The 23,966-nt window shown below is 31.5% G+C and overlaps 1 long non-coding RNA gene across 2 annotated transcripts; it reads left to right on the forward strand.

Annotated features, from left to right (window-relative positions):
- The first annotated feature begins 3,699 nt into the window (after positions 1–3,699).
- LOC128555306 (uncharacterized) lies at positions 3,700–18,455 on the forward strand. Of its 2 annotated transcripts, none has more exons than XR_008369964.1 (4): positions 3,700–3,735; positions 15,747–15,818; positions 16,784–16,885; positions 18,295–18,455. It is a non-coding gene; the product is annotated as an uncharacterized LOC128555306 (long non-coding RNA). The 2 variants fall into 2 exon arrangements; XR_008369965.1 differs by lacking the exon at positions 3,700–3,735 and adding an exon at positions 4,135–5,389.
- Positions 18,456–23,966: the final 5,511 nt, after the last annotated feature.

The raw sequence follows: 23,966 nt of genomic DNA on the forward strand, positions 1-23,966 counted from the left end.
CCTTTTCAGAAGACAGAGCAACAAGAGAAACACCCTTAAGGGCCCGACGAAACAGGCCAGAAGACAAATATCAAAACAGTTCAGTCCTGGTAGGATTTAAAAAACTGCTCATCATAGAGTCCTCCCCCTCTTCCGTCAGACGCAATCAAATGGGGGAAGCGTAGTGTCCAACTGTAAACGGGTTGAACACTAAACATGCGGTATGTCTCAAACAGTTGGGTCGTAATCTCTTTTAATAAAACGTTTGATAATCTTTCCAAATACATTTGGAAAATTACCATGACCCAAGATCTTACGAAGTTTGTAAACCACATCCCCATAAAAAACGGGTTTAGAAATACAATTACTGTTGAGTTTTAAAACTAAATCAGAATTACGATAATAAAATTTAGTAAAATATTAGACTGATGGAGGAGGGGGTTTTGTAGACTTTTGCATGACAGCTTGCTTAAATACTTATCGTTGATCGGGGATGAAGCAGAGATTTTGTGCATTTATGGTACGTTTTTTAAAATATCACGTCACTTTAAAACCAAACTGAAGGAGACAGTTCTTATCTTACGAAAAGTAGGAAACAAATTAAACGTTTTAGATCTAGAAGTAATGAAGACAGACTAACAATAATTAAGCCGCACATCCTCAACATGAATACGCACCATTTAAGTAGTAAATTCATGGTAAAACTATCAAGTATAATTTATCAGTATCAAATAAACCTGTTTACTTTTATGTTCAAAACTAAGTTGAACTCAGGGCGACCCCGAATCAGAAACTTACATTATCAGCTGCTGTCAGGCTGAACTACTTTACCATTGATAATTCAGCATTGTCCTTCTTTAATGGAAGTACTTTTGCAACGCATGAACTTAGATATTGTTAAGATTATAATAAGCATTGTGTAATTTCAGCATAATATCTTTTACTCTGGAAGTGGTTGAACGAGCGTGCAAAATTATAACGTCGTACTGGTTAAATCTATCAAAACCTAGTTCACACACAGACTTTTACTTGTACTATCTTCAGTTAACGCAGTACAAATTAAATGACTCTCTTGTCTAATATAAAAATATAAAAGAAACTTTGTACCTAGGACAGTCACTGTCTTTTCTTGCACGGTGGAAACTTGGTATCCAGAACAAACTTATATAAACAAACAGCATAACTTGTGACTTTTCAGTTCTTGCTCTAAGGAAGTACATGACCACAACTTCTCTTTTCATTTTTCGTCAGTTTTAAGATCTATTTAAATTCTATTAATGATGTCTAAAATGAGTCTTGGCATGTGTGACAAAATTGTACTGTGATTATAGTAAAGTTAATATTGAATATATAGGGAATAGAATATGTATTAAACTTGCACACTTTCCTCATTGGTGACCATAAAAAAATTTTTTTGTCGGTCAGAGGCCCTGCCAAAATGTTTAGATGGATCAAAATTAGAGAACATCAATTTCGTTATAAACAATACAACTTAAAGGGAGTGTTAACGCCCATATATTAACATCTGGCTTTTAACATATGCCTTTTTTCACCAATTTTATAAAATATGTACATCGTACAATGATGTTATAGTTTGAAACACCCATCTACAACAATAAATATTTCATCGTTACAGTAGTGTGTCAGATGATTGACTCATTTTGAAGCATTTTCTTTGGGTAATATGCTGTAAATAGGGTAAAACAAAATGCAACTGCCATGAATTAAGAGTTTAGATATATAAATATATCTATTAATATATTTAAGAGGATCAATGTAAGCAATTAAGTTTAAAAGTCCACATAAATTTACTGTTTACATTACTTAAAGGTAGATATTCTGTCTGGGCCTCTCATATACAAACCATTAACATGGTTTGAATGCATTCACGAGTGAAGAAATATTGATGGTAAAGTGGTGTAAGGGTTTGTCTACAATGATTATAAAATCTTTAATAACCTATTCTCTTTCGCTTAGATTTTTAAGAAATTAAGAAACTTGGCTAGTCTTTGATTAAGAAGTGTTAAAAGTAGGCTTAGCTAACACTATACTCTTTTGAATTTATGTACTTGTAGGGTTATTAATGTAGGCTTTATGGTTTTTTTTAAATTTTCATGACGAGATAAAGTGAAACATTTACATATGTAGTAAAATGATGCATTAAGGTATCATTTCATATTAAAACAGAACGTTTTCTTTGAAATTTAAAGATACTATGCCTACATAAGTATGACATGTGTATTGAATCCAGCACAAGGTCAGTTTAGTATTTTTGTCAATGCACACACATGTAATCATTATGCTGCTGTCATGTTTTGCGAGCAAAGGGAGTCGAAAATTTATATGTTGAATGAATGATGTCTCCGCTCAGGCTTTAAAAATATACATTGTATGCCCACCAGAATTTAGATGAGGCTGGGGCTGGATGCGCCCCTCTGAACCAAGTGTTGATATTAAGCATGATATTAAGCATATTCATCTATTATAAAATGTACCAACATATGCAAATGTTTTGATTTGATTGTAACTTGCGAGCCTCTGGATTTAATAATAAAACAGTTTTTTAATGTCATTATTTATTTCTTTTATTAATTTTCTATGCTTATGATACAGATATATTCACAAAGAAATGTTTAATTTTTAAACCACACACATTCATTTGCACCATCAAACTTGTGTACTCAGGTTTTCTCATATAGATACTATGCATATGCTGATATCAGTAGATATAACTTTCAGATAAAGATCAAGAAGTCAAGATGATTTCTTTAGATTTCTTTGGATTTGATTGACATATGGGATAGGATTTATTTTCATTTCAAATTACTTATTCCTTTTCATTTATAATTTTGTGATAATAGTAGCGCAGTTCAGTTCTAATTGGCATTTTGTCCATGAAAGTATGTTTAAAGCTTTTCACCGAAGTTTTGTGCAGATGGGCATTCCAAAAATAGATGTTCAATATATTCGACATTCACTGAACAAACAAATCACAAAGATTTGACATGGCATTTTGAGCATACATTTATTTTTCACGATAACATTGTGCAGGTATTAATATTGAAAAATGTTATGCTTATATTCTGATCTTGCTATTTTGTGTGTTTTTATATATTTCTTTCCATTGTAATTTGCATTCAGTATGATGTTTTTCCATTTATTTTCTGCCGTGTTAGGAGATATTTTATCTTTTTTATTTGATTTTCTTACAGGTATTTGTTTGTTTCCTCTACATTCAAAACCTTTTCAAAATGCCTTTGTTTGGTGTAGCATTTCTATTACTTTCTATTTTAATTTTTATTTTCTTGTTAGAGTCATATATTTTTTGTTTTAGGTAAAGTCTACATGAGGCTATATGAGGATTTATCAATCTTGTTATGTCTTGTTGGTTGGGATACGGGCGGGGCTATGCTCACAGTTAAAGCACTTAAAATCAATAACTGTATATAGTTAGCAGTTATATTTTTAGACATAAAATATATAGTAACAAGTTTGGATTTTCAGCTTCAATAAAAGTGTAATGAACAATATTTCATTTGGTGATGTTTAGTTTTACTGATCTTTCAACTACTTATTTCTAAAATATTTCAGCATTTAACTGTTTCTTTTTTGACATTTTTTTTTTCATTTATTATTGCCAAGTCTAGCAAAATCGCAACTATAATGAATATGGTTTTTATCTATGTAGATTTCATAAATATCCTTTCAATTTACTTACAGTTCACAGTGTGTGCCGACCGCCAATACAAGAGACAGGTAGGATAAGACAAAAGTATTTTCCAAATTCACATTTTTCAATAACATTTTGTATCATAAACATATACCATTATCGTAATGATTAAGTCAAATAGATACTATTTAAATTCAGCAAATAGAATATATACGGTATTTCAAGACTGCACTTTTTGTCTGAAATAGATGTAATTCCCAACTTGTTGTCAAAAGAATTTGAAATGCAGTGAACTGGCAGTAACTGAAAATAATTGATATCACAAGGGTCTCAACTCTACTATGAGTCTGCAGTCTATAGATGTATAAGTAAGTCAGCTATGATACTTGAGCGTCAGTTTTAAATAAATTTAAATAAGTGTAACAATGCAATTATTAAAAGTGTACCTTAAGTTGAGCCTGTATCCCGCTAAAAGCAAATAAAGCTTTTTTTCTTTATGAAGATGTTGTATATTGACATTCCTGTTTAATAATTTTTATGTCTGTTGTACTGTCCAATGATCCCAATTTCGAATTTTAAAGAAGGCATTAGGATGTCATAGGTAATTTCATTTTTAGTCAAAACTAGTATCCCAAATTTACCCGAAACTAACGATCTTAAAAAATGGAATTTCATGCTTCTGATCTTTTTTTTTTTAATATTGTTTTGAAAACAAAATTATAAATATGCAATATGGAAATAAATTTGAAAGTTTGTCGCATTGCTATTGCATCCTTCATTTTCCCCAAGTTACATAATTCTTTTTGTGTCATAATGTTTGCTTCAGTGGTAGTCTAAAAGACCAGAAACAAGTATAAACAATAATCTGTAACAAATCAACAACAGTGTTGCGAATGCATTAATTTTCAATTTAAATATGTTAAAAGGGTAAATAAGCTATATAGTACTGATAATAATAATCTAAGTCTGTGGGATTTACTATTGCATCCTTCACTATTCCTCAGTTATACTATTCATTGGTGTCATAATGTTTGCTTTAGTAGTAGTCTAAATGCCCTGCAAAAGTATAACAATAAACTATAAAAAATCAACGAAATTATTGTAGATCAGTTAAGGGGAATATATTGAGAGGGTATATAATCTAAAGAGCAAAATTATAAAATTTTGTTCCCTTAATTATACATTTTATTTTGTTTCGCAAGGTTTGCTTAAATACAGTCAAACTGTCCTGGACCATTTGCCCTTAGTTAAACAATTCAGTTGGTTTCATAAGGTTTACACCATTAGTAGTCCAAGAGTTCTTGAAGAAGTATAAACTATAAAGATTAAGTAAATTATTCCAGATAAATTAAGGGAAATGTAATGAAATAGTAAATAAACTAAAACAATAGTCAAAATTATAAGATTTCAATTACATCCTTCAGTACCCCTCAATTATACCATTCATTTTATGTCATAATGTTTGCTTCGGTAGTAGTAAAAAGGTCCTTGACCAAGTATTTACAATACACAAATTAAGGAAATTATTGCAGATCAATTCAGGAAAATATATTGAAAGGGTAAATCAACTAAATATTATTTAAAGATTAATGGATATCTATTGCATCCCGCACTTTCCCTTAGTTACTCCATTCATTTTGTGTCAGACAGTTTGCTTTTAGAACAAACATAAACAATAAACTGACAAAAGGCAAGAACATTTTTGTAGTTAAATCAAGTCAAGGAAAATATAGTGGAAGGGTAAGTAAACTTGATAATAATAATCTATAATAATGGAATCGCTTCGAAAATCCTACACTTCTAGAGATCATACCATTCATTTCGTGTAATAATATATATTGCTTCAAAATTAATGACAACTTCTGGAAGATTTTTGTTTTGTTGGATTGTCGCACCCACACAATTAAAAAACCATGTGGCGACTTTCCAGCTTTGATGGTCATGGAAGACCCATGTGCCCCTTCGTGCATTATTTCATCACAAGCGGGCACCGAGATAGAACCGCCGACGTTCCGTAAACTAGCTGGATGGCTTCCTCACATGAAATATTCAACGCCTCGAGTAAGGCTCGAACCCACATCGACGAGGGGCAAGTGATTTAAAGTCAGTAACCTTAACCACTCGGCCAAAGAAGCCCTCAACTTGTGGAAGAAGTATCAACAATAAGATATAGAAAGGATATTATTGCAGATAAATTAAGGAACAAATATTGAAAAGGCAAATTAAGTGAATATAACAGTCAAAGGTTTTAAGATTGATATAGCATCCTTCATTTTCTCACAGTTATACCTTTCATTTTATCCCATAATATTTGCTTTAGTATGAGTCAAAAATGTCCTATAGGCAGTAGAAACAACAACAACAAAAAAACATAAAATTTTTTATTGCAGATAAAGTAAGGGAAACCTACTGAAAGTGTACATGAAGTAAACACGAAGTAAATAATTTAAAGAATAATTTGCAATGACAGAAATGGTACTGCATCCTTCACTTTCCATGAGTTTAACCATTCAATTTGTTTTATCATGTTTGCTTTAGAAGTAGTCAAGGAGTCCTAGAAGAAGTATAAATAATGAACTATAAAATCTCAACTACATGTAATTTGTTGCAGATAAATTAAGGGAAATGTAATGAAAGGGTAAATAAACTAAATGATAACAATCTAAGCTTATTAGGTAGCTGTTAGATCCTTTAATACCCATCGGTTATACTATGTATTTTGTGGCATTTTTTCAGTAGTAGTAAAAAAAGTCCTGGAACAAGTATAATCAACAAACAATCAACAAATCAAGGAAATTCTTGCAGAACAATAAAGGAAAATATATTGAAAGGAAGAATGAAATAAACAAATAAACAAGGATCTAAGATTTTCAACTGCTGTTGCATCTTGATTTCATTCTCAGTTATACCATTCAATGTTTGGCATAATGTTTGCTTCAGTGTCTGTGGAAATGTCCTGTTACAGAAATACATATTAGAAGATGAAAAATCAAGAAAATTATTGCATATAAATTAAGGAAATATATAGAAAATGGTTGATAAAGTGAATAATAATAATAATCTAAGATAGTTGGATTGCTATTGCATCCTAACTTCTAAGTCATAGCATTACTTTTGTGGCATAATGTTTACTGAAGAAGTCAAATAGGTCTGGATCAAGTATTGACAACAACCTGTCAAAATACAAGGTATTGCAGACAAATTAAGAGAAATAAGCTATATAATATTGATAATAATAATCTAAATCTGTTGGATTGCTATTGCATCGTTCACTATCCCACAGTTATACCATTCATTTTGTGTCATAATGTTTGCTTCAAAATTAGTCAAAACTCCTGGAAGAAGTAAAAAAGTGAGTTTGCTATTTCATCGTGCACTTACCATCAACTATACTATTCATTTTGTGTCATAACGTTTTTTCATCAGTATAGGAGGACAAATGTCCAGGTACATAGATAAAGGATAAACTGAAACAAATCAAGGAACAGATTGCATATAAATTAAGTAAAATATATTGAAAGAATGACTGGATTGCTATTCCATCTTTTACTTTCCCTTAGTAATGTCATCCAGTATGTGTCATAACGTTCACTTCAGACGTACTGGAACAAGTATAAAGAATTAACTGTGAAAAATCAAGGAAGTGATAGCTTCTACTCGTGAACACAAAATGAATTATATAACAGAGGGAAAGTAAAAGATGTAAGATCAATCTATAAGATTTTTATTTTGTTTATTTACCATTTCAATATATTTCTTAATTTATCAGCAATAATTCTCTTGATTTATCAAACTTTATTGTTTATATTAGTTCTTGGACTTTTCCACAACTACTTGATCCCTATAGAAGAAGTCAAATAGGTCTGAATCAAATATAAACAATAACCTATCAAATTCATGGAATAACTGCAGATGAATTGAGGAAAATATATTTAAATGGGCAATAAACTTAACAATAATAATGACCAAGATTGTGGTATTGCTATTCCATCATTCACTTTCCCCCAAGTATACAATTCACATTGTGTCATAATGTGTTCTTCTGTGGTAGTCTAAAAGATCTGGAAGAAGTATAAACAATAAAGTATAATAAGTCAATTACAGTGTTGCAGATAAATTAAGGAAAATATATTGAAAGAGTAAATAAGCTATATAATGATAATAATCTAAATCTGAGGGATTTCTACTCAATCCCTCAGTAATACCATTTTTTTGTGTCAAAATGTTTGCTTTAGGAAAAGTCTTGCCAAAATGTAAAGAAGAGGAACTATAGAAATAAAGACAATTATTGCAGATAAACTAAGGGGAATATATTGAGAGGGAAATACCATTCACTTTGTTTCATGTTTACTTCAGTAGTAGTCAAAGAGTTCTGGAAGAAGTATAGACTATAAAACTCCGAATCGTTTACATTATTTATCCTTTCAATTTTTCCTTCATTTTTTTCTACAATATTTTTCTTGGTTATTCATAGTTTATAATATACTTATGTACCAGGGCATTCCCGCTAATACTGAAGGAAACAGTTTGGCACAAATGAATGGTATAATTGAGGGAAAGTGTATGATGCAATTGCAATCCCACCATATTAGATTCGTATCATTTAGTTTTTTTTCCCTTCAATATATTTCCCTTAATTCATTTGGAGTAATTTGCTTGATTTTCTAAATGTTTTTTATACTTGTTCTAGGATATTTTACGTAATACTGCAACACACATTATGACACACAATTAATGGTATGACTGAGGGGAAGTGAAGGATTCAGTAGCAACCTTAAAATCTTAAAGTATTATCATTTAATATATTTACCTATTTCACCATGTCTTCCTCCATTCTTGCTGAATAAGTTCTTTCATATTTAATAGATTATTGTTTGTACCTTTTTCGTGACTGACTGACTACTACTTTTTCTGATACATTTTGTCTTATAATGTTTCCTTGAGTAGAAGTTACAGTCTTGGAAGAAGTATACACTATAAAAATTTATTATTGCAGATAGATTGAGAGAAATTTAATGAAAGGGTAAATAAACTAAATAATAATAATCTAAGATGATAAGACTGCTATGATACCTTTTGATATCCCTCCGTTATCCCATTCATTTTTACATAATGCTTGCTTCTGTAGTAGTCATAAAGTACTAGAACAAGTGTAAACAGTGAATCAAGGAATGATTGCAGATCAATAAACGAAAGTATATTGAAAGGGTAAATGGAATAAATAATAATCTAGGATTTTTGAAATGTTATTTATTCTGCACTTCTCGTCAATGTGTGGCATAATGTTTGCTTCAGTACCAGTGGAAACGTTTTGGTACATAAATAAATTATAAGCAATGAAAATTCAAAGATATTATCGCAGATAAATTAAGGAAAATGTATTGAAAGAATGAATAAACTAAATAATTATTATCTAAGATTTGGGATTGCATTGCATCGTACACTTTCCTTAGTCATACCATTCATTTGGTGTCATAGTATTTGCTGTCGAAGAAGTCAAAATGGCCTGGATCAAGTATTAACAATAACCTATCAAATTTAAGATAAATCTAGAGAAATAAAGTTGAAAGGGTAAATCAACTTAACTATAATAACGATCTAAGTTCATGGTATTCCTATTGCAACTTTCACTTTCCCCAAGGTACACAATTCACATTGTGTCATACTGTTTGCTTTTGTGGTAGTCTAAAAGACCTGAAAGAAATATATAAACACTAAACTATAACAAGTCAATAACAGTGTTGCAGATAAATTAAGGAAACATATTGAAAGGACAAATTAGCTAAATAACTTTTCTGTGGTACAACATAATTGTTACAATCAAATTTCAGGTGTATTTTAAGGTATCTCTACCTTGTGGGTAGTTTTTTTAGGACCTAGAAAAAGAAGCTACGTATCAATACAGATTTCTTGTGGACTTACAAATCTTAAAAGTATAGATATTAGCATTTGAAAGCACTCACCTATTGTAGATTTTCAGACATTTTCAAACTTAATAATGTCTTCATGAATGATATGCTGTATTTGTTGTAACTTACATACATTCTGTTAGTATAATGCCCTATTATTTATAAGATGCTGTATTAGCATGCAGTTTTGCGAAAAATGTCCTTAGGCGGGGGACTGAATAAAAATAATACACCCAATTATTTGTTTTTAATTTTTACAGCAAACTGCAATAAAATGTGCATTTTCTATCAAAATATGACCAAAATAACAAATTTATACTCGTATCTGGACAAATTTCAATTTTGCAAATGTTGAATAAAGTTGTAAATAAGTTTAGTATATGCTCTGTATGAAATTAACAACCTTCGGAGAGCAGTAAAACATAGTTAGGGCCATTTTAAAAAAGTGATTACTAGCCTTATGTTCTATAAAGACTTATACACTATATACAACACAAAGAAAGATTGGGGTTATGCACCATTTAAGAGACATTTTTGTCTGACAAGTGGACACGATGGAATATCTTTCAAACTGACAGCCAAAATGTGAGTATAAACACACGTGTGACAAGGTTTGTTTACATTTCTATAAATGATAAAAAAACACTTGAAAATACTACCAAAATTTCAAGTATAGGTACACAATGTAATCAAAACAGGAAACTGGCTTACGTAAAACATGTCAATGCCACTTAAACTGGAAAATTGAGGATTTTCTTCTTTCCACTATTATCCGGATAGACCGGATGTTCTGCTTGATTACCTTTTTAGTACAATAAATCTTAAACAACACAGGTGGTTTTACTTTTAGTCATAACTGGTTTCCCAAATTTACCCGAAAGTAACAGTTTTAAAAGAGGAAATCACAACCTTCTGGTAGATATATATATATATATATATATATATATATATATAATTTTTTTTTTATATTTACCTATTGAGTACAAAATTATAAAAATACAATATAATTTTACCTATCGACATCTACCTTTAAAATTTGTGTTTGCATGACTGTTAAAAAGAGGAGAGTACAGACACGTAACATCCTAACTGTATCATTGTTTGTGCCAAAGATAAGAAGCCTGACATTATGTGGAAATCGGAATTTTTGCCTACACTTTCCACAGGCTTTGGTACACTTCCGTCAAGATTAGCGGCTTTGACTGCTTTAAAAATCTGCTTAAAACTCATTCTTGTAAACTGAACGATTCTTTACTTCATATAGAAGTGCAAACCAGTATTTCATCCTGTAAGTCTTTTAATAAATTATTGTAGTTATAACTTTTTGGCTTGTTTACTTATATATCTGTATTTGACACTTGTTTGATCAGTTATTTTTTCTGAATAAAAATCGTTTGTATTTTGGGAATGATTGTTATAAAGTACATTTGAACCTGTTAATACTCATGAAAAAAATTCTACATAAACGTGTAATGATAATAATAACAATGATGATAATAAATATAATGACTTTATAGTATGGTTATAGTATCCTGCACTTTTCCTCAGTTATACCACTCGTTTTGTGTCATAATGTTTCATTCAACAGTAGTAAAAAAAATCCTGAACCAAGTATAAACAATAAACTATAACTAAACAAGGAATCATTGCATATAAATTAAATGAAATGTATCAAAAGGATAAATAAACGAAATAATGATCATAATCATTGAAGAATGCTATTGAATCCTTCCCATTTTCTCAGTTATACCATCTTTTTTGTGTCATGATATTTGCTTCAAAAGCGAACAAAGTATAAACAATAAAGTATCAAAGAAACTATTGTAGGACAATATACTGAAAGGGTAAATAAACTAAACAAAAATCTAAAAGTGTGGGACTGCTACTGCATCCTACACTTTCCCTGAGTTTTATCATTCATTATTCCTTCAGTAGTAGTCAAAAGGTCCTGAAACAAATAAACAATAAACCAATAAAAGTATAGTTGCTTCAGTAGCAGTTAAGGACTCCTGGATCAATTATAAACAATAACCTACTCGTAGTATTAATAATGATAATAAGTCTGTGGGATTGCTATTGCATCTTTTACTATCCCTCAGTTACACCATCATTCATTTGTGTCATAATGTTTTCTTCAGTAGTAGTGTAAAAGGCCTGCTAAAATACAGACAATCAACTACAAAAAATCAACGAAATTATTGTAGATCAATTAAGGGGAATATATTGAGAGGACAAATTATCTAAAAAGCAAAATTCTAAAATATGGTACCCTTTATGATACATTTTATCTTTGTTTCGCAAGGTTTGATTAAATAGCAGTCAAAATGCTCTTGACCATTTTCCCATAGTTAAACAATTCGCTTTGTTTCATAATGTTTACTCCAGTAGTAGTCCAAGAGTTCTGGAAGAAGTATAAACTATAAAAACCAAGTAAATTATTGCAGATAAATTGAGGGAAATGTAATGAAATGATAAATAAACTAAATAATAGTCTAAAATTATAAGATTTCAATTTCATCCATTAGCACCCCGCAGTTATACCATTCATTTTATGTCATAATGTTTGCTTCGGTAGAAGTGAAAAGGTCCTTGACCAAGTATTTACAATAAACTATAACAAATGTAAACAATAAACTGAAAAATCAAGAACTTTTTTGTAGTTAAATCAAGGAAAATATAGAGGAACGGTACATAAACTTAATAATAATAATCTATATAATCGGATTGCTTAGACATCCTACTCTTCCTTGGATCATACAATCTATTTCGTATAATAATGTTTGCTTCAAAAGTAGTGAAAAACTTACTATTGCAGATAATGTAAGGGAAACCTACTGAAAGTGTACATGAAGTAATCCAAATTTTATAGACTGAAACAAAATGCAAACATGCATTTTTCACTAATTGTCCTTACTTATACAAAGAACTGATTCTGCTGATACAATATTATTGCCTTCAAATTTTAAATGAGATAATCGATAGGTATCCCGTCTTTATTCATTGTACTGATTCTGTTGGCAACATACTATTTTCCTCCAGTTTATAGTGAGTCCTTGATACGTATCCCAGCTTGATCCTAGGGGCTAATTCTGCTGGCACAATGTAATTGTCTTCCAATTTATTGTGAGATCATTTAACGTCTAACTTAATTTTGATTGTGGGTTCTAGATTTGCTGGTACATCAACACTAACAAAACAAATAACTGATATTGGTGTTCCACGATAAGATTATATGGTACGCTTTTCCGCACAGTCTTTTCATTTGCGACCTTCCTTACAAACAAATATGTTCACTTTGTCCAAGCAATATTTTGAAATAACAAATATATATATAATTTTAAGTGCTTGTGTCTGAATATAGCATTGTTTACGATTCAGTAAACGTACTACAAGTACTAAATGACACCGCAACAAGCAGAATATGATGTATGCAAGTCGTTCAAGCTTTTCAGAAATAGGAGTTTTCAAAAAATGAGACCTTATAAGCTTAATGTCTAATAAGGAATATAATAAGACTCGTGCCTGATTATGTCTGTTTTATTTAATATTCAGTTATCAAAGTCATACAGAAAGTTATAAAAAAAATCGTTTTTGTTGAACATATCTATAAAGGTTTTGATGATGTTACGCAAATGATTTAGATTGTTGAAATAATGTAATTTCGCAAAATACGACATAGATTGGATGTGGTCAGTTTCTTTTTGAAACTATTCGTTAGGGTTTTCCGCATTTCCGTCGAATCTGAATAAAATAAAGAATAAACAAATTATGATAATCAATTAATTGAGCTGTAACTAAGAAAAAGCTAGTGTTTGATAAAACAAATTAGTAGATAATGAAGTAGATGAAAACCTGCCAGTCAAAAACAATTGCCTCCAAATAAAGGTAAAGAACATTCAACACTTGCACCAGAACTAAGAATCTGTAAGACTCCAAAACGAAAGTTAACATTTAAAAAATAAATTATAAATGCAAATTGTATTAAATCATTTTCGGTTTTCTGGATTAATTATAAATGACTTTTCATAATTACACAAAGCCTTACAAAGTCACAAGGCGAAAATAATGGCATGTATAGATAAGTGACGTTAAATAGGGTATATGTATTCCATATCTTTAATATGCTCTACTCCGCACCTGGTCACAAAATTCACAGAATATTTTTCGGTCTCAGTTGAGTTTAAGATAAACATTTTGACAGCAATTTATTAAATTAGAACTTCAAGATTAAATGCAGTTGAGACTGACACTCATTACTGAATATTCTCTTGAAAGTAATCCTTTTAATTTTATAAATGTAATGATTATGACACAAGAATGTAAGAAATTAACAAAGATAAACTGTTTTAATCTTATGTGTTTGTTTAGCAATTTTCAAGTTCAACCGAATTGTTTCACATATTCTTAAAATCTTTTGGAGTGTTAGGGCATGAAGTGGGGGGAAAGAGCACGATTCAAAACTTTCTGAATATTGATACATGTAGCAGGACATAAAACAATCAGTTCGTTACAATGTTTCAGCATAAAAAAAAATGGAAATTATTTGATTGTTTCACGTTTCATATTAAGTAAACAAACATTGAATTGCACATTCGAATTGCTTGGCATGGTACGTGTCTGTAATGTCAGTATCAGTTATTATGATGCAAAAATGCTTTCATATACATAACACTCATGTACAATGTACATAACAGGTGCTTGAAAGATATTTACTTTTCCTTCGAAATATTTGCAACCACCAAACGTGTTCATATGATTTTCCTCCACTTGCTGGCTAATTATCATTTCTATAAATATAATCTACATCAAAACGGTGCGTTTACCACCATCCCTAGCCCAGCTAGTGCTTTTGTTAGAAACTGACTATTCCTGTTTGTTCTTTGCAAAACATGTGTAAAGACTTCATCTTTATGGTAAGTTGTTATTTTCCCTGTAACCTACTGATTTTCAATATCTGGCATCATGTTCATTAAACATTTCCAGTCTTAGCTGAGTTTGATAATAAAAGATTAATTTTATTTATATCTAAACTGCAAGTTTCAAATAAAATGTAAGGTTAACTTTTGTCCAGTAACTTTTCAGTATTGATGCTTAGCCTAATCCTAATTGGAATTGAGAATTTTAGTTCCAGTAAAAATGCTTTCAAAACTTTAATTTCTAACTCAACTTAGACCGAACAATTTGTGAAAACAGAATATTTTTCGGTCTCAGTTGAGTTTGAGATTGAAATTTTGACAGCAATTTATTAATTTAGAACTTCAAGATTATATTCAGTGGAGAACATGGGAACAGAGACTCAGAAATTAACATCTACACTTAAAGTTGTTAAAAATAGAAACTTGTTTACTTTTTGTTGTTGATCATTATTTTGGATGAAACTAAAGACAATAATTTGTCTTGCGATTTTTCCCTTTAACGGGGTTCCGGTTAAGTCGCGGCTAGAAGGTCGTGTTGTACTTTATATTACCTGTCATAAGCAGACACGATAATTCGTGTTTGTTATAGTTTTTCTTGTTCGTTCTATGATTCCTAGGAATCTTCTTATATATCTATATTACTACTTGTCTTAAACAAAATGTCTTTTACTATGTGAATTGACAAGTTTCAGCAAAGTTTTCCCAATTATTGTCAATTAATTAGGAGCAACATGAATGCATGATAAATACAGTCGAATCTTTCTACCCAGTGTCAAATTATACCATGGATAAAACACAGAGAGAGAGAGAGAGAGAGAGAGAGAGTCTGTTAGTCTTATTAGTAATTTTAGAAATTGATGTGTTACAACCTCAGTAGACTGTTGTCCTGATATAAATTAATAAATTAATTTGGATTTGGAAATATGCTTTATTCCTCGTCAAAGTAAAGTTATTTTTCAACTGCGTAATATAATATTTTCTATGAAAAATGGAAAAAACGAAAGACGGGTGTATACTAAATGAATGTTCAAAATTGACATTTAAAGCACTTCCAGATGCATGTATCAGTCTATCAGTAAACTGCATGTTATTTTCCACTCACCTCATTGTTTTGTTTAATGCCTAAGAATATAACATTTTACTGAAATATGATATACACTGTAGCTATAAATAAAGAACACGTCACTTTAAAGTATGCATTTGAATAAGTTGTAAGCATTTATATAGTATGTTTTCAAATTTATGCACTGTTTTATCTAAATCTATTTAAAGTATCACATGACGTTGGTCTAGCGATTGGGCAGAGGGTATTGCGTGGACATGTTCTGGCACAGTCTGAGACAGGTGAAAACTTACAGTTTTCATTCTAATAGTAAATAATATTTCATTTCAATGACATATATATAGAGAGAGAGACTAAAATGCAAACTCATGTTTTCTATTATTGTCTGTACTCAGGCACTGATTCTGCTCTCAAATATAATTGTCTTCCAATTTTGTGCGAGAACCTTAAGCTCGAGATACGTAACCATCTTTATTTTAGGTGCTGATTCTGTTGGCACAATATAATTGTCTTCCAATGTTAAGTGAGATCCTTGATACACACATCTTGAATGAAGGCACAGTATAATTGTCTTCCATTTTACGTGATCGTAACCATTTTGATCTAAGGTTCAAGTTTTGCTTGCACTATATGACTATCTTCAAATTTAAATGAGATCCTTTAAACGTATTCCAGTTTGATATAAGGCGTTGGTTCTGTCGGCACAATACAAAATTCTTAAATGTTAAGCGAAATCTTTAATACGGAACACAATTTGTTTTAAGGGACTGACAAAGAATTTTGCCAAATTGTACATGAGACCCTTTTACATTCCCAATCAAGACTTTGTGCGGATTCTGCTGACAATTTAAATACCTTTCAATTTTAAGTGATATCCTCTACACTAGATAGGCTCCCTTCCCTATGTTTATTCTTATTTACATGTATCAGTTTTCTTCAGTAAGAGACAAGTAGCTCTAGAAGTTTCTGCATTGACATTTTTATTGCCCCTGGCTCGAAACAGGTTCAGGCTTCAGATAAAAACGTGTTCTATTTTATTGGGTATTTATATAAAAAATAATCAGCCAGGGTGCCAGGCTACCTCTACACGTGCCCCATCTTTCATTTTGATAAAGCAATTCAAAAGAATTTAAATAAAGTTGACTCAAACGTTTATTTCACTACTGTACATCTATCTTACTATAATAGTATTTCGAACAAAGATTCAATGTAAGTCATGTATAACTTTATTTCTTCATATTTTGAGATGATGTTATATACATGAGGTCGACTTCCAGTTCAACTGTCCTTCAAAATGCTGCAGCGTTTCTACGTCTACACATACCAGTGGATAAGGTAGTTGCTTCAGGTATATGTACTAAGATATCTAAATGTCTACTCATATCAACCTTAAAACACTGAAATTAATACACCATAAGAAATTTTACAACATTATCGAATAAACAAATCAGACAATGACGTCTTAAAGAATTATATGGCATACTGAAGAAAAAGGTTGCCCGAAACAATAATATCTGGTAGTGTTAAAATGAATTTACTATCAAGGTCTGAATTACCAAACAAAGTTCCAAAATAATCAGAAAAATCTTGATTTCAATTCAACATTTCAACATTCAATCAATTTTCAATATTGTTAATGGTAACTTACAAGTAATACAAAGTGGCCAGCAAATTTTCATATTAAAAATAGAAACTAAACCTTATCTGAACAAAATGTCAAGTTTGGCAAACTTTTCTTATGAAAATTACTATTAGTTAAATGAGTATCAAAATATGTAAATAATGTAGACGTATTGGGTAAATAGTGTAGAAACTAATTCAACATTCAATCTTCGAAATCTAAATATTTTCAATAATGTTAATGGTAATTTTCACATTTTCATATTAAAAATACAAACAAAAATGATTTGAAGAGATAGACAAGCACAAGAGAATAGAAAGGCTATAATTATGTTATCAACAATTCTGACAACCTCAAAAAAAAACAACAACAAATGTCATTAAGCAAGCATTTGTATATATCTGCGGTAACAAAACAACAGAATTATGATTTCTTTTTAATTTAAAGCTAACTCTAGTAAAAGGAATGATATTTTATCGACACATTTCGATCAAAAGGGAACAATACTGATTGATTTTTTTAACGTTACACTTCCTAGTATTAATACGTTAACGTATTATCTCCACTGCCGGGCGTTTGTAACATCAAATAACGTTAACATATTAGCAATAGCTTTACCCTGATGAAAACAACTGATACACGACTGTAAAATTAATTTAGATTGATTTAATGTATGTGACCTGTCGACTTGTTTTCATTTATTTTTGTTGATTCACCAATTTTGCCTGGTCTATTTTATATGATTTTCGATGCCTAAGCGATCATCGTTTATTATTTGAAGGGTTGCTTTTCTGGCTATAAAATTATTCTGTTATTACCAGCTTTATCGGTTTGTGACACAAAATGTATATAGCATTTAAAAATATAACATTAGTATTTCAGGTGCAAGCTTCTTGAAAAGTACTTACATAATTCCACAAAGGAAAGCGGCAGGATCACACTTTATATTAAATAATTCACAATTGGATTTTACATTTAATTGGTTTAGTACTGACACCAAATTATAAAAAAGGTTTACAAACTGAAAACTAGACATAAAACCGATCGTTGAATTCTTGCAGTCAATAAATTTGTAAATTAAAGATATACGCGATCGTTTCATTTGTCTGTTTTAAAAACAATTTATCTATTTAAAGGAAACACAACAGGACGGAATGAAGAATATGACGTGTTCTATAATGGAGTTGTCATGCAGCTGGAACATTCCAAACAATTCAAAAGACTAGGACAATGAACTGTAGTGTTAATCCCTTGGTATACAAACAACATGGAAATAAACAAATTGCATTATACCTTTTCTTCTTTTATTTGTTATGTTGGTGTTATCCGTCTGTCCTTCCGCCCGTTACCACATTTTAGACATTGTTTTGATGGTAGAAATATGTTCAACTACATGTATAGAATATTTTGCCTCTAAATTGTTTGAAAAGCACAAGTTATGGCGGTGTTGAAAAATTACATAATGTTTATTGTTTATAACAAATAGGCCCAATTTTGCGCTCAGTTACATTAGTACTTTAGTGAGAAATGAGATACTTAGATAAAACTGTGTTCATATGAAGCTGTCTGAGAAATCGTGGTATTAATTCCAGTATTAAGATTTCGTTATGAGGTCATTTTTAAATCAAAGTAAGTATAATCTTAACTTGGTCACTTTACTTTCATCATTTTAGTATTTGTCAGTCAAACAATTTATTTTTGTTCTACTTTTGCTGCAATATGATGGTATTTTATCAAATTTAGTCACTTTCCTAGAAGCCATTATACATAACAGCGCTTGAGTTTTAAGTACTTGATAATGAATGTGTTCTCTTATCGATTTAATTTAGTAAAGTTATTACTTGTTGAAGTGCACAGTCATAAAAAGTGGCTATAGTTCAATGCTATAGTAAAAAATAGATTTCATAGCTTAGATTTAAACCCGACTTTTTTTTAAGGATATCTGTTAAAGAGAAATTTACTGGATTGTGTAGTATCCATGGTAGTTTTGTTATGACGATTACAGAAGCTTGCTTCTTGTTTGGTTACAATTCTTAAGGGGTCACAATAATCTTAAAGACGGTAACCGTCCAGACCATCCTATTGGTGCAGCAATAAAAATAGACTGTGCTGATGTCACGGGTGTGTATAAAAAGATGGTCGATATATTCTACCGCAAATTAGCTAACACTAAAAACATTTTCAGTAGGAACCGTCCATAATATTCTAACATACCATTTGAAACTAAAGAAGGTTTGTACTAGATGCTCCCCCGCTTTGTTGACATCAGACCAATGTCCTAGCGTTTAAATTTCGACATAAAGAATTCCAATCAAGAATCCCAAATTAATTTCTTAGATGCTCAAGTAATACCCCAGTCGCACATACGGCGCTGATAGCTACATCTAGCCACGGATAGAAACGTAGTAATCCATATCGATCCGTACCTGAGCCGTACCTTAAAAGTAGTAATCCGTATCAATACGTACCAATCCGTACGGCTCAGGAACGGATCAATATGGATCCGTGGCTAGACGTAGCTATCCGCGCCGTATGTGTGGCTGGGGTATAAGGTATTTTTCTAAACCCCAGCGATGCATGATTTTAAAACAAACAATCGCTGAAAAATTCAGACAAGGCCGGTCATTGCAAAAAAGACAAAAAGTGCCAAGTGAACATGTTTATAGGCCTGTTTTCAAATCTAGTGGTCCAGTTGTACAAATTCGAGAAAAGCATCACAGTCAAATCCTACGAAGTAAAGCTCTTACAGATCTCATTTTTTAATCAAAATAAACGCTCAAGTGAAAATTTGAAAGGCATACTTGCTTTTTTATGACAGTGCGTCCCCTTACAAAAGTATAATTGTAAAGTTTTAAAACAAGAAAAGCTATTCAGGTTGATTACCAACAATATTCCCCTGATCTATGCCCGTTATGGCGTCAGATGTACGCTTGATTCTGCAATATTTCAGTGTCTTAACAGTATACCATTGGGAGACTCGTTTGCAGCATTTAAGTCTTTGACAGTAAGAGTCCAAATTTGTTTTCTGTGCAGAGAGAATACTTTGAACGGGTGGCTCTAAAATTGTCTTGAGATATTAATAATCTACATATACTACTACGCATGAAATTTTAATATGTAGACTCATTTGCCGAAAAGGAAAATCAGTATGATTTACTTTGCCTTATTTATGTAAGAACAACCATCGTACTGAATTGCATTACCTGAATAATGGACCGTTCCATTATTAAAAGTACAAAAACATGGCTGACCTCCAACTCAAACTATAATGAGATATTTACAACGCTGCTCTTTTAAAATTTAATAAATTTAATTCTCGGCGATATGTGACCATTTTAAGTCGATTCGCCGTTAAACCCAACTCACTCACTTTAAATTTAATTATAGTAATAATTATACCATTATTGTATTATGATGAGGTTAATATATATGTATATGGACCTGACCAAGGTGATATTTAAATCGGCTTTATAGGCCTCGGTACACAGACTTACATATTCAACAATATTGTCATCAGGATTAAAAACTTCAGAAGAATCACTTCCATAACGGAAACACCCAGAAAGTTCTCTAATGATCATAATTATAAATGTAAATGTAATAATATAATTCTGGCATTCGTACACAACGTGCTGATGTATCGTAGTTAGGAAAATGAAAATAGACGTTCTCTAACGAATTGTTTCAAATTCAGCGCTCAGTCGGGGTGAAAGAACAAAGAGCACATGCTTCAAGTATTTTATTAGTAGATTTTAAACAATTAATATACCATTGCATTACTTTTCCATAGATTCTACATATATAGTTATTCAAATAGGAAACTAAATATTAGGAATAAGGCATTTAATAACTAATATATAAAGCTCTTTATGTGATAGAAGACATTAGATTTTACAGGTATTGGTTTGCTGTACATGAAAAGAAATTGCAAAGTATTACCATAGAAGAAGAATAATGTGTATTTGTTCAAAAGCCCCCAAAAAGGGTCATTGACAAAGCATCAATATAACATAGTGATTAAAATCGTTGCAAAGCATGACAAGATTGCGAGATAGCATTGTATTTGTGCAAGTTGCGCTGCAGTAGGATTTATTATTTGATTTCAATAGATTGTCGACATCGGGCAATATTTAAAGAGATTAAAACATAAATGAAGCGCACTTTCACATAATATATCGCTTATAAAGGGGGTCATTAAAGTAATTTGAAACAATAAAGTAACGTTATAACAAAATATATGCGTTTTCTCTGCAATAACTGATCTAATCATTTCAACGAAAACATCAAATGTATACATCAAGCTTGTGTTTGTTGGGACTAATTTACACGTGATAAATGTTAGAAGCGAAACGATTTCAGTCTTCAAGTGCTTCTTTTGCAGTATTCATAGATAAACAACTGTCATAAAAACATACGAAAAAAGAAGTATAACTTCAAGTTAAAAATGGTCCATCAGAAGTTTTGTTAAGGATAAATGCATGAGAGGAAAAGGTAACTTACACGCACTAGTGTGTGATGTACATTGCAAGTCTCTATAACATACAGTTTATGTTTTATGGTATGTTGGCGCCCATGATGTCATGAAAATCCATACTAGATCAAATTATACAAACTAGTCATCACCGGAAAGATCAGAGCCTGCTTTCATTAACATTTTAAATCTGAAACTTGAAATTGTGAAATTATCTTTTGGCTCTAAAAAGATACACAGACACGTGGGGTCCGGACTCCCTCGCACCCACCCCATTCTCATCCGCCCCTGGTTAAGTCTAGCCAGTATTTTTTAGCATTTTACCATGTATTGAGCATATCTGACGATCATAAAACGCATTTTGTAACATTTCAGCGTGTTTTAAAAATGTATTTTTTACCATCAATGCTCTCAATATGACAAGATTTGAAACAACGCACGGACACTAGGGAAACAATAGCCAATAACACTTTTTAGTAACCCCTACCAATGAATCACTGGTATCAATCGACGGGTCTGTTACCATCCTGTCAAATGACACCGGTCCTGACAACTGTCATTCGTATTCCGACGAAAAATCAATAAATATTATAAATCAATCATTTAATGGAACGCTTCCTTGCGAATTGATCCCTGCTTTGTACTGCACATATCGTTGCCGGGTACCAAAATTAATACCGTTACGACTTCATTATACCGGATCATCGTTTCCGCAAGTGTTACATGAGGTTTCTTTACATAGCGGAAAAACTTGTTTGTTTGCATCGTGGACGGATATTGCTATCTAAACACTCAATAGTAAGTAAAAACGTAGCTTTTAAAAGTTTTTAATTATGTTAAGCGCTAGCCAAGGTTTATTTTACTCGGCTGCATTAAGTGGCCACACTGTTATTTTAACTGGACAAGGTGTGACGGGGAAATCATACGTTCTGTCTAAGTTTGCATAATACATAGCCAAGAAAGGACAGATAGTTTCTATCACATGAAGTTCAGGTATTACTGCAACACAGTTTAAAAGAGGACATGATAGAAAAAAATGTTGCCTCTAGAGTGTAAACAAGGCTTTCCTATCAGTTGTCCTGGTGGCCTAGTGTTTGACTGAACATGACCCACTAACAAACTCGTTTAAGAAATTATTAAGGTAATATTCTGACTAATACGCATTACGATTGCGCTAAGATTGTGACCTCTACAGTGTTAATAGTCTGATTGTTCACCAATGGACGACAGGCACAGGGTGATAACTCAGGTGAGCTAAACTCCATGATGCCAGAAAATATAAAGTTCCCTACAAAATGAGAGAAAATATACGAAAACTATTAGTAACAAAGCAGTCGATAACACCGATGGATGCTCCCCTCAGCAAATATCCCAAAGGAGGTGGGGGGAGTTAAAAACAGGGTCATATATAGTTATGGTTATTAGTTACGGCACTAGTCCTCAATGTGTTCTACAACAATTTAAACTTTAAAAAGTATCTCTAATATTTAAGGATAAAGTAGTCAACAAAAAATGATGTAATTAAAAATGAGGCCAGCTAGAATTATGATTCTAAGTTACTTCACTTCCTCTCACTGACCCGTATTCATAAATGTGTAAAGTATCGAGTCAGTACTTTACAAACTTAGTTTATACTTATTTGTTTTAGCTCGATTGTGATGAAAGCTTCAAGCTTATTGGAACCACTCTCGAGTCCGCTTCCTGGAAAAACCAGTACTGGTGTCATATGAAAAGTCAGTGGGGCTCGAACCCACGACCCCTAGATTGAGCTACCGACGCCTTATCCACTAGACCACCGCCCCCCATATCCTTATATATTTTTGAAGTAATACACCGGAAAGGTTTTCCTACATAAAGGGGTAAGCTATAGGTATTGCTCTTTGGCACTATATCAGTATGTAAAGTATTATGTTAATCCCTGAAATGCTTTTCACATAAGGGGAGATAACTCAAAAATGGAATTTCAGTTATGATTCTTTAACAATATACACCATATAATAATCCTCAGGAGGTTTCATAAAAATAATGGCTAAATATGCTTTGATGACGCCAAGGGGTTTTGATACTGATCGAGGTGTTCGTTCAGCAAGGTCCATGCTAGGGCCATAATGTTCAGTGCATATATATAATGGCTTCTCTCTCATAAAATGTCTTTATGGAAGATGATACTACAATATACATATGTACCACTTATATTAAACAATAAAAGCACTTCAAAATTACCTGAATTACTTAAAACTTACAAATGCAGAATGTGCACATGCATATGCCATTCAATCCCTTCAAGTGTTAAGTTGTTCGCGAATAAAAAAAAAATACCCTGGCACTAACGTCTAT

This window comes from Mercenaria mercenaria, chromosome 2 (genome assembly GCF_021730395.1).
Source record: "Mercenaria mercenaria strain notata chromosome 2, MADL_Memer_1, whole genome shotgun sequence".
Lineage (NCBI taxonomy): Eukaryota > Metazoa > Mollusca > Bivalvia > Venerida > Veneridae > Mercenaria > Mercenaria mercenaria.